Source organism: Aegilops tauschii, chromosome 2, assembly GCF_002575655.3.
Source record: "Aegilops tauschii subsp. strangulata cultivar AL8/78 chromosome 2, Aet v6.0, whole genome shotgun sequence".
NCBI lineage: Eukaryota > Viridiplantae > Streptophyta > Magnoliopsida > Poales > Poaceae > Aegilops > Aegilops tauschii.
The window spans coordinates 639,967,996-639,981,080 of NC_053036.3; positions in this window are offsets into that span (position 1 = coordinate 639,967,996).

A 13,085-nucleotide genomic window follows, 5' to 3' on the forward strand; every position below is an offset into this window, starting at 1 on the left:
AGGTGAGGAACAGAAGTAGGGGAGTGAAGTAGTGCCTATAGAGGATCCTGAGAGGGAAGTTACTAGATTCCTATTTGTTGAGATAAATGAGGAACTTGACAAAGCTGAAGATACAATCAGTCTGTTAGAAACAAAAATCCATGAGGAAAATGAGAGGATGGAACAAGAAGTTGAGGAAGAGGAAGAGGAAGGCCACTTACCTGATGACATCATGCCCACCTATGAAGAAGAAGCAATGATGTTTGAATATAAAAAGAGAAAGACTTCAAAAAAGCAGGGATCCTGGGGACCAGTACAAGCTGCAAGAAAGAGCACTAGAGTGAAAGACAACTTACCCATCATGGAGAAGGCTGAGCTGCTCAAAATGAGGAAAAACTTGGAGATTCCAAAAACAACAGTGAGAGGTATAATTGATACAAACCCTTTTAATGTCTTACCTGTTGAGGAAATAGTAAATATGACAGATTCTTTTGGTGAAGAAATTAGAGAGAAGTTAGATCATAGGACCAACAATGACTCTCTATCTGTTTTAGATGATAATGATAGAATGCTAGATGATAGAAGTAGCTGTGGTAGGGTGGGAACACCTAATGGTAGAAATAGACAGGGCAAGCACCCTGAGAAAAAAGTTCCAAAATGAGGTACATATTTTGGAACATTAGAGGAGTTGCGGCTCCTGGTAGACTTAAATGCATAGAGGATACCATTACTCCTTTAAGACCTGCTTACATAGGTTTCCAAGAGACTAAGAAGGAAACTTATTCTAATTCTTTTCTTAAGAACCTATTAGGAAATAGGAATTTTGAATGGAAGTGGCTACCTGCAATTGGTTCTGCTGGTGGTATTTTGGTAGGTGTAGATCTTCACATCTTTAAAGTTATTAGTTGGGAAATCCTTAAATTCTCAGTTAATGTGGTGGTGTGCAAAAAAGATACTGAGATAGTTTCTAGGATTACTACGGTCTATGGACCTGCGTATGAAGAAAGTAAACTAGAGTTTATTTCTGAATTGCACCATAAATTTCTTAACTGGAATGGCCCTGCAATTGTAGGTGGGGATTTCAATCTAGTTAGAAATCAGACTGATAAGAACAATGGCAGAGTAGATTTTAAGTGGGTTGATAAATTTAATTCTTGGATAGACTTTTGGTCTTTAATAGAAATTAATATGTCTGGTAGGATGTATACATGGGCAAATAATCAGGTAGATATGATTATGTCCAGGATTGATAGAATTTTTTGTACTACTGAGTTTGATGCCACTTTTCCTTTAGCTAGTGCTAGAGTACTTCCTAGAATTGGGAGTGATCATACACCTGTTATATGGGAATCTGGTTGTGATGATCCACTTAAGAAAACTAGCTTTAAATTTGAGAAATGGTGGCTAGGTTGACCTGATTTTAGAGATATAGTGATTAAGGCCTAGAATACTAAGTGTTTTAGTTCAAACCCTGTAGATGTCTGGCAAAGTAAAGTGAGAGCCTTTAGAAGACTAGCTAGAGGCTGGAATGCCAACCTAGAGGCTTACCTTAGAAACCATAAGAAAGCTCTCATGGCAGAGTATGACAGGATAGATATACATGCAGAATCTAGTGGGCTGAATGACATAGATAGATGTAGAATGAAGGAGATTCTCCTTGAACTTGGGGAAATGTGGTGTAAAGAAGAGACTAGTGCTAGACAGAGGTCTAGAGACAGAGATATTCTAGAGGGAGATAGAAACACAGCATATTTCCAAGCTGTGGCTAACCAAAGGAGGAGAAAAAAGATGATCTCTGTACTAGAGGGCCCTGAGGGACCCACATCTGAACAGTCTAAGATGATAAAAATAGCTGTTGATTTTTATAAGAACCTATTCAAAGATGAACAGAGGCCTGATATTGCTTTGAAGCAAGGCTTTTTCAATGTTGATGAGAAAGTGTTTGTGGAATACAATGATAAATTAGAGGCCAGGTTCACTGAGAAAGAGATTAGAAAAGTTGTGTTTGATTCTTACTCAGATGGGGCCCCTGGCCCTGATGGCTTACCTTTTATGTTTTTTCAGAAATTTTGGGATATTATTAAGGATGATCTGATAGCCATGTTTGAGGCATGGTTTGAACATGACTTGGACATTTTTAGACTCAATTTTGCCATGATCACTCTGATCCCTAAGGAAGAGGAGGCAAAAGAAATGAGGAAATTTAGGCCTATTAGTCTACTTAATTGTTGCTTTAAGATTTTTACCAAAGTTCTGACTAATAGATTAGCTTTGATAATTGGTAAATTGATTTCTGAGAATCAATCTGCCTTCATTAGAGGTAGATACATTCTGGAGAGTGTAGTTACTGCACATGAGGTGCTACATACTACACACTACTCTGGGAGGAAAGGGATGATTTTAAAAATAGATTATGAAAAAGCTTAAGATAAAGTTAACTTAGATTTTGTTTGTGAGGTTCTTGAACTTAGAGGGTTTGGTAGAAAATGGATCAACTGGGTTAAGAGCATAACTCAGCAGGGATCCATTGGAGTCAAGGTGAATGGTGAGGAGAGTGACTTCTTTATTACTAGTAGTGGTTTGAGACAAGGGGACCCTTTTTCCCCCTTTGCTCTTTAACCTTGTAGTAGATGTTTTTTGCTAAAATGATAGTTAAAGGTTCACAGGCAGGACTGATTAGAGGGATGTGCCCTAATTTCCACCCAGGAGGGATCACATGTTTACAATATGCAGATGACACTCTGCTTTTTGTGGATAATGACCATAGAACTGCTATTAACCTCAAGTGGGCCTTGACCTGTTTTGAGTTAGTTTCTGGCATGTCCATCAATTATCACAAAAGTGAATTAGTCCCCATTAACTTGGAGGAGGCAGAAACTCAGGTTTTCCTAGACATTTTGAATTGTATTAAGGGAAAATTCCCTATCAAATATTTGGGGATCCCCTTGCATTTTGATAAACCTAGGAGAGAAGATTTACAACCCCTTGTTGATGCTCTGCTGGCTAGGATGGCTAGCTGGAGGGGTAAATTACTCTCATTATTAGGCAGAGTTACTTTAGTGAAAACCTGTCTAGCCAGCATCCCTATTTACATGCTGTCCTTTTTTAAATTCCCAAAATGGGCAATTAATTTGATCAACTCTCAACTAGCTAATTGCCTCTGGAGTGATGAGGAAGGGAACCATAAAATTCACTTAGCTAACTGGCAATCTGTGTGTATGAGAAAAGAATATGGGGGCATGGGGATCCCGAACTTACAGGATTTGAACCTGTGCTTAATAGGGTCTTGGATTAAAAGATATATTTTTAGTGAAGGCTCTCTTTGGAAGAGAGTTATTGATTCCAAATATAATACCAAGAGACCTAATATCCTTTGCTGTAATGACCCTCACCCATCACAATTCTGGAGAGGGGTGATGTGGGCTATGAAAGCAGTTAAATTGGGATATAAATGGTCTGTTGGGAATGGTAGATCTATTAGATTTTGGGAAGATATTTGGTTTGGTAATTCTCCACTTGCCACCCAGTTCTGGGACTTGTATTGTATAGTTAATGATAAAAACAAGACCATTGCGGATACTTGGGATGGAGATCTCCTAAGGATTTCCTTTAGAAGGAATTTTGATGATGTGCTAATGCAACAATGGTGAAAGAACATGCGGTGCCCCCATGTTTGGTTTTGGTAATTGATGACAATCTCTATGGACTAATGGTTGCCTTGAGTTATATTTGAAGGATTTGTCCACAGGAATTTCTTGAAGTCCATGTGTTGGTTTCAAGGAGTTTATGTGGTGACCAAGGTGTTATTAAGGAATTATCCAAAGATTGGTCATGTGAGAGTTGAGCTTATTGCAAGCATGTCTTGAAGAAGAAGATTGTGTGATCATTCATGTTTACCTTCAAGACATCATCCAAATGAAGAGAGTTGGAAAGAGTCAAGGTTGATCAAGACTAAGTCAAGAGTGAATCAAGTTGATCAACACACAAAGCGCAGAAGATGTACCGAGGGATCAAGCGATCCCATGGTATGGTAAGCATTGTCAATTACGCTTTGTGTACTAACCCATGGTCTTCGTGAGAGTTCTTTGTGGGGTTAGGTTGCGGTGTGCAAGTTCAAGTGAAGCGGGCAAGTTCAAGTAAAGCATCACGAAGAGATCAAATGCTTGAAGCCATTGTGGTGACAATGGACTTGTATGGGGGAGCAATCAACTAGTCTTCATCGAGCCAACGCAATCAATAAAGGTGGTCCATCTTGAGGGAGTCAAGATCGTCATCATCTAGCTCAAGTGGACCATGTGCAAGGCAAAGGTTTGCTCTTGATAGGTTTTCTATTTTACCGGTCTCGTGATGGTAGTTGGGAGACCGGGTTATAGGATCGATTGCCGTACTATCAAGGGGGGCTCTGGATGAGTAGCTTGATCGTATCGTTCATAGAGAGCTCAAACCATTGCATCCTTGCATCATCTTTATTGGTTCTTGTTTGGTTCTTCTCTTTGTGAGTTTTGGAGCTTATGGTCATCTTGATGACAAGCTCGAGTTCATAGAAAACGGAGTTCACTCGCATCTTCTATGATGTTTTCGATGTTGGAGGTTATGCCGGTTCTTCTCGGTTGGAGGTTTCACTCCTCTATTTGTTGGCATACCTCCCCTGTCTCTTCTTACTATAACCTTTGGCTGAAGAAATGCAGACAAGTTCTGGGCACCAGAATGGAGGAGACACAGACAGAGATAACAACAGTGGCATGGAGACTGAAGAGAGACTAAATGCTGATGAAAACACCCAAAGGCCACCCAGTAGTGCTGGAGCGAATGGCAGTAGGAATGGAGCTGGAAATGGTAACACTAATGGTCAGAGGAATCATTCTCTATCTGACACATTGACCCCACTAAGTGAGAAAGTTGTGTGGGAAGCCTTCAGGAAAGGAGATGGTGAGGAAAGGACAGAAACAGGTGAGGAACAGAAGGAGGGGAGTGAAGTAGTGCCTATAGAGGATCCTGAGAGGGAAGTTACTAGATTCCTATTTGTTGAGATAAATGAGGAACTTGACAAAGCTGAAGATACAATCAGTCTGTTAGAAACAAAAATCCATGAGGAAAATGAGAGGATGGAACAAGAAGTTGAGGAAGAGGAAGAGGAAGGCCACTTACCTGATGACATCATGCCCACCTATGAAGAAGAAGCAATGATGTTTGAATATAAAAAGAGAAAGACTTCAAAAAAGCAGGGATCCTGGGGACCAGTACAAGCTGCAAGAAAGAGCACTAGAGTGAAAGACAACTTACCCATCATGGAGAAGGCTGAGCTGCTCAAAATGAGGAAAAACTTGGAGATTCCAAAAACAACAGTGAGAGGTATAATTGATACAAACCCTTTTAATGTCTTACCTGTTGAGGAAATAGTAGATATGACAGATTCTTTTGGTGTAGAAATTAGAGAGAAGTTAGATCATAGGACCAACAATGACTCTCTATCTGTTTTAGATGATAATGATAGAATGCTAGATGATAGAAGTAGCTGTGGTAGGGTGGGAACACCTAATGGTAGAAATAGACAGGGCAAGCACCCTGAGAAAAAAGTTCCAAAATGAGGTACATATTTTGGAACATTAGAGAAGTTGCGGCTCCTGGTAGACTTAAATGCATAGAGGATACCATTACTCCTTTAAGACCTGCTTACATAGGTTTCCAAGAGACTAAGAAGGAAACTTATTCTAATTCTTTTCTTAAGAACCTATTAGGAAATAGGAATTTTGAATGGAAGTGGCTACCTGCAATTGGTTCTGCTGGTGGTATTTTGGTAGGTGTAGATCTTCACATCTTTAAAGTTATTAGTTGGGAAATCCTTAAATTCTCAGTTAATGTGGTGGTGTGCAAAAAAGATACTGAGATAGTTTCTAGGATTACTACGGTCTATGGACCTGCGTATGAAGAAGGTAAACTAGAGTTTATTTCTGAATTGCACCATAACTTTCTTAACTGGAATGGCCCTGCAATTGTAGGTGGGGATTCTAATCTAGTTAGAAATCAGACTGATAAGAACAATGGCAGAGTAGATTTTAAGTGGGTTGATAAATTTAATTCTTGGATAGACTTTTGGTCTTTAATAGAAATTAATATGTCTGGTAGGATATATACATGGGCAAATAATCAGGTAGATATGATTATGTCCAGGATTGATAGAATTTTTTGTACTACTGAGTTTGATGCCACTTTTCCTTTAGCTAGTGCTAGAGTACTTCCTAGAATTGGGAGTGATCATACACCTGTTATATGGGAATCTGGTTGTGATGATCCACTTAAGAAAACTAGCTTTAAATTTGAGAAATGGTGGCTAGGTTGACCTGATTTTAGAGATATAGTGATTAAGGCCTAGAATACTAAGTGTTTTAGTTCAAACCCTGTAGATGTCTGGCAAAGTAAAGTGAGAGCCTTTAGAAGACTTGCTAGAGGCTGGAATGCCAACCTAGAGGCTTACCTTAGAAACCATAAGAAAGCTCTCATGGCAGAGTATGACAGGATAGATATACATGCAGAATCTAGTGGGCTGAATGACATAGATAGATGTAGAATGAAGGAGATTCTCCTTGAACTTGGGGAAATGTGGTGTAAAGAAGAGACTAGTGCTAGACAGAGGTCTAGAGACAGAGATATTCTAGAGGGAGATAGAAACACAGCATATTTCCAAGCTGTGGCTAACCAAAGGAGGAGAAAAAAGATGATCTCTGTACTAGAGGGCCCTGAGGGACCCACATCTGAACAGTCTAAGATGATAAAAATAGCTGTTGATTTTTATAAGAACCTATTCAAAGATGAACAGAGGCCTGATATTGCTTTGAAGCAAGGCTTTTTCAATGTTGATGAGAAAGTGTCTGTGGAAGACAATGATAAATTAGAGGCCAGGTTCACCGAGGAAGAGATTAGAAAAGCTGTGTTTGATTCTTACTCAGATGGGGCCCCTGGCCCTGATGGCTTACCTTTTATGTTTTTTCAGAACTTTTGGGATATTATTAAGGATGATCTGATAGCCATGTTTGAGGCATGGTTTGAACATGACTTGGACATTTTTAGACTCAATTTTGCCATGATCACTCTGATCCCTAAGGAAGAGGAGGCAAAAGAAATGAGGAAATTTAGGCCTATTAGTCTACTTAATTGTTGCTTTAAGATTTTTACCAAAGTTCTGACTAATAGATTAGCTTTGATAATTGGTAAATTGATTTCTGAGAATCAATCTGCCTTCATTAGAGGTAGATACATTCTGGAGAGTGTAGTTACTGCACATGAGGTGCTACATACTACACACTACTCTGGGAGGAAAGGGATGATTTTAAAAATAGATTATGAAAAAGCTTAAGATAAAGTTAACTTAGATTTTGTTTGTGAGGTTCTTGAACTTAGAGGGTTTGGTAGAAAATGGATCAACTGGGTTAAGAGCATAACTCAGCAGGGATCCATTGGAGTCAAGGTGAATGGTGAGGAGAGTGACTTCTTTATTACTAGTAGTGGTTTGAGACAAGGGGACCCTTTTTCCCCTTTGCTCTTTAACCTTGTAGTAGATGTTTTTGCTAAAATGATAGTTAAAGGTTCACAGGCAGGACTGATTAGAGGGATGTGCCCTAATTTCCACCCAGGAGGGATCACATGTTTACAATATGCAGATAACACTCTGCTTTTTGTGGATAATGATCATAGAACTGCTATTAACCTCAAGTGGGCCTTGACCTGTTTTGAGTTAGTTTCTGGCATGTCCATCAATTATCACAAAAGTGAATTAGTCCCCATTAACTTGGAGGAGGCAGAAACTCAGGTTTTCCTAGACATTTTGAATTGTATTAAGGGAAAATTCCCTATCAAATATTTGGGGATCCCCTTGCATTTTGATAAACTTAGGAGAGAAGATTTACAACCCCTTGTTGATGCTCTGCTGGCTAGGATGGCTAGCTGGAGGGGTAAATTACTCTCATTATTAGGCAGAGTTACTTTAGTGAAAACCTGTCTAGCCAGCATCCCTATTTACGTGCCGTCCTTTTTTAAATTCCCAAAATGGGCAATTAATTTGATCAACTCTCAACTAGCTAATTGCCTCTGGAGTGATAAGGAAGGGAACCATAAAAGTCACTGTTTTGATACTACTCGTCGTCTTGTATCCAACAAGCTTGAGTTTGCTCAATTCGGAGCTCATATGAAGAAGTTTTGGCAGTTCTGTTTTTCTCCCTGCGGTAGTACCGCGGTGGCAGCGGTAGTACCGCTTGTAGCGTCAAGCGGTAGTACCGCTCAAGTACCGCTCCAGTGCCGCTCTACTACCGCCTCGATTTTGGGTCTGCTCTTTTCGTGTCGGGTTCAGCGGTAGTCGCGCGATAGTAAGGCACGGTAGTTCCGCCTATAAGCGGTAGTACCGCTCCGGTCGAGCGGTAGTACCGCTACTGCACTACTGCCACTGTTCTCTGCTCTGTCCTGCCTCCTTTTGTCCCGTGTTCTGCTCCTCCAGCGGTAGTACCACTTATCGGCGGTACTACCGCCCCAAGGTTCTTGTTTTGTTGCTCCTTTTCTCTGCTTCTTCCGCCCGAGCGGTAGTACACTCGTGGAGCGGTAGTACCGCTCGTGTGCGGGCTGAGCACTTAACGGTTGGATTTTCCCCCTCCTATAAAAGGGGGTCTTCTTCCCCAATGAACCTTATCCTTTTAGCTGGTGTTCTTCCCCCATTGTTGACCTTCTTCGAGCTTGCTAACTCTCAATCCCTCCATGGATTCTTGCTAGTTTTTGAGGGAAAAGAGAGAGGAGATCTAGATCCACATTTCCACCAATCACTTTCTCCTCTATGTGAGGGGAACCCATTGGATCTAGATCTTGGAGTTCTTGGTGTTCTCCTTCTTGTTCTTCCTCTCTTTTGCCTCCCTAGCATTAGTTGCTTCGGTGGGATTTGAGATAGAAGGACTTGGGCACTCCGTGTGCCCTTGCCATTGCATTTGTGCATCGGTTTGAGTTCTCCACGGTGATACGTGGAAGTTACAAGTTGAGAAGCTTATTACTCTTGGGTGCTTGGTACCCTTGAGCTTGTTCCTGTTGGGTGCTTGGGCGCCCTAGACGGTTGGTGGTGTTCGGAGCTCAATCATTGTGGTGTAAAGTTCCGGGCAAGCGTCGGGGTCTCCAATTAGGTTGTGGAGATCGCCCCGAGCAATTTGACGGGTTTCGGTGACCGCCCCCAAGGGTTGCCAAAGTGTACGGGTTCGGTGACCGCCCCCAAGGGTTGCCATTTGTACGGGTTCGGTGACCGCCCTCAAGGGTCCCTTAGTGGAATCACGGCATCTTGCATTGTGCGAGGGCGTGAGGAGATTACGGTGGCCCTAGTGGCTTCTTGGGGAGCATTGTACCTCCACACCGCTTCAAACGGAGATTAGCATCCGCTAGGGTGTGAACTTCGGGATACATTGTCGTCTCCGCGTGCCTCGGTTATCTCTTACCAGAGCCCTTTACTTATGCACTTTACTTTGTGATAGCCATATTGTTTCTTGTCATATATCTTGCTATCACTTAGTTGTTTACCTTGCTTAGCATAAGTTGTTGGTGCACATAGGTGAGCCTAGTTGTTTTAGGTTTTGTGCTTGTCAAATTAACCGTTAGGTTTATTCCGCATTTGTTCAAGCCTCAACCGTAATTTTTTTTAAAGCGCCTATTCACCCCCCCCCCCCCTAGGCGACATCAACGATCTTTCAAATGGTTTGATCTAGAATCCATTGCCAGATCTATTATTTTTACTGATCAGGAAGATAATTTGATTTGGCAATATGAGTCTAAAGGCATCTATTCTTCTAAGTCTTTGTATGCTATGATTAACTTTAGAGGGGTGCAACCTGTTTACACGCCTGTGGTGTGGAGCTTGAAGGTACCACCCAGGATACAGGGATTTCTTTGGTTGTTTTCACAGAATAAAATTATGACCTGTGATAACCTAAGGAAAAGAGGCATACCCAAACCCCTGGAATGTGTGCACTGTAGAGAAATAGAATCAGTTCACCACCTGTTTTTTGACTGTGTGGTTGCTAGGTTAATGTGGAAAGAGGTAGAGATTATTTTTGGTAAAACTTTCCATTCTTTCTTTGAGTTAGCTGCTTGCTGGCTCTGTGAGAAGAGATTTGCCCATTTGAATGTAGTTTCCTCTGCTATTCTTTGGGGATTGTGGAATACTAGAAACTCCATTGTGTTTAATAGAACTAAATGGATTTCTGTCAAACAGGTCTGGCAGAAGATAAGTACATATCTGGGGGACCGGATGAAACCACACAAGGAGCTGCAGGAAGGGGCGATGAAACAATTCAGAGACCATCTGTTGAGAAAGCTGAGGTCACCGCTGGAACTGGAACCAGACTGAGATGCCGTGAAGCCACAAAACAACTTTCCTGGTCCAAGAACATCCGCGGACTGGCACATGGAGGGCGTGCTACCCTGGGGCAAGTAAAGGAGGATCCAAGGATGGCGGAAGAAATTCATGTGGTCTTTTTCCCAATGAGCTGATTTACCCAGTTCTACCTATTATCTAGTTCTGCTCTATCTTTTACCTTTGCTACTCCAGTAGACTACTAGTAGGGGTAGATTATCTTTCTAGTGGCAGCCTGTTGCCATCCTTTTGTCCTGTTTGAGACCTGGTGACATTATCAGAAGACCTGTCTGCGTGTTTTGGTTTCGTTTTCTATGAAAATGGAGCCGGGGGTGCTCCCCTTTGATCGAAAAAAATAAACTATTCATTTATTATAGATATGCATTACATGATTTTTAATGTTGTAAAGAAATGCCTAGAAATTTCAGTTCGGATGAGATCATCAGCTTGTTTGATGAGCAAGACATGGTCGTAGAATTAAGCTAATATAAACATAGTTGTTATTGCCAAAGCATATATCGATATGTTTGGCTATCAATATATCTGGTATATTCTAACGTATGGTGTCTTCTTCGCCCCCGTCAAGTCTAAATCTTGGCCGAGTAAAAAAAAGAGTCCAAATATTGGCTCGGCCCCTGCTCCCAAGCGAAGATGAAGAAAAGGGCCTGAAGATGCAGGAATAAAAAGAGCAGTAGCGATAGTGTGCGATAGAAGCTTCGAAATGCAGAAAATGAATGTTAGGGTAGTTGGGACAACGGGGTTAGTGTTTTTTTTGCAAGAGAAGCATTTTCGGTGCAACAATGGTGCCCCAGGATCATGAAGAAAAGGGCAGATAAAACATGCTCCATACCAGATTGTAAAAGCAACCTATAGATGAAATACAACGATAGCCGAACCAGAAGTTATGATCATGAGATCAGATGAAGAAAAAATATAGGTGTTTTTTAGACATAGAAACGGATATAAGTTTTTTTGAGCAACTTTTTTTAAGGGTAACCAAGTTTTATTCATTCATAGGCCATAGAAAGTGAAACACATCTCGGATCATGGGCTTGGCCAAGCCAAACATGGCGCCCCTGACCTAAAGAACGAGCAAACATGGCTAAACTATGAGCTTTGCTATTCAAATCTCGACTTCTAAAAATAAACTAGCAAGTAAACATAGTAGCTCTCTTAAGTATCTCACTAACAATAGTACCGTATCTCTAACGAGTGGCCTTGTGGATGTCTCCCACCACCTGTTTGGAATCTGACGCCACAACCAAATTTTACACAAGCAAATCTTCAGCCAGCGGCGATCCTTCCCTGCATGCCATGGCCTCTAGCATCGCCAGATCTTGGATCCCATGCGCCACCAATACCAACCTTCATCATCTCGCCAAATTGCAGTCGCACTGCCACATCTCGAAGGCGTTGACACATCGGCGTCAACATAGACTTTGGCGTACCCACTGGTGGTGCCTTCTGTCTTCTAATACCTCTTGGCACTTCTCCATCTCCACTATTTTGCACCGGCGGGGGCTCCTTCAGAATCTCCAACTCTCTTATGTATCTATGAATAAACTTATGAGTTGCTTGAGGGTTTTGAAAAATTCCTTCATGAATTGCTTTCCTCTTTGATGACTAGATGGCCCAAAGTGTAACCGCTATCTTCGTGAATTGCATGTGTGAGAGGGACTTCATAAGTGAGAACAACCAGTGCCACGCATTTGGCTCCGCCATTGCAATACGGTGCTGAGTAATGTCATCATCCACCCGTGCCCACGTACACCGGGCCACGGTGAGGGGAGCCCCCAGGAGCTCCTGGTCTCCCCCTACATGGGTTGTCCTAACAAGCTAAAAAAAGAGGCGCTACTCAGCCTGTCAGCGCGAGCACATGTGATTTTACTTCAGGCTTAGCCAACCAGCAAGGGCTCGTTGCTTACCATACGTATTGGTTTCTTTTCCTTCAAGTATGGGTTTTCTTCGTTCTTTTTCTCCACTGCACCAAAAAAGCCAAAAATGTTTAGAAAGTGCATGAATTTTTATTTGTTTCCTTTTTCTGTATTATAAACACTTTTCTAGTATACGATAAACTTTTTTTAATACACACTGGACATTTTGTTTAAAATACACACTAATTTTTTTTTCTAATATACAATGAACATTTTATATATATAGTGAACTTTATTTAAAATGTATGGTGAAATTTTTTAATATACAGTGAACTTTTTCTAACACACACTAAACTTTTTTTCAAATACAGACTCGACATTTTTTATAGATTGTAAAGTTCTTTAAGATATGATGACCATTTTTTAATATAACGTGAACTATTTTCTAGTGCACACTAAACATTTTAAAAATAAAAAAAGATAGAAAACCTAGTTAGAAATCTAGAAAATCAGATTAAAGAACTGGTGAAAAGAACAGAAAGACAATAAAAAATGGAAACCCATTTAAAAACTAATGCAATGTCCTAGAAACCAGCTCGGAATGTTCGCGAAAACAAACTGGTCAGAAAAGAAAAAAACTGGCAAAAGAAACCGATGAAAAGAACAAAAGAAGAAAAATAGAAAAAAAAAAAGGTGAAAAAACCCAATGGGAGGTTCCCAGAAACCAACTTGGAAGCGTTCAAAGAACCGAAAAACCAGGCGAATAAACCTATGAAAGGAAAATAAAAATAGAAAGAAAACCATGAAAACGATGGTTTCCCGAAACGTTTGCAAAAAACATTCACTTTTTTTTTGAA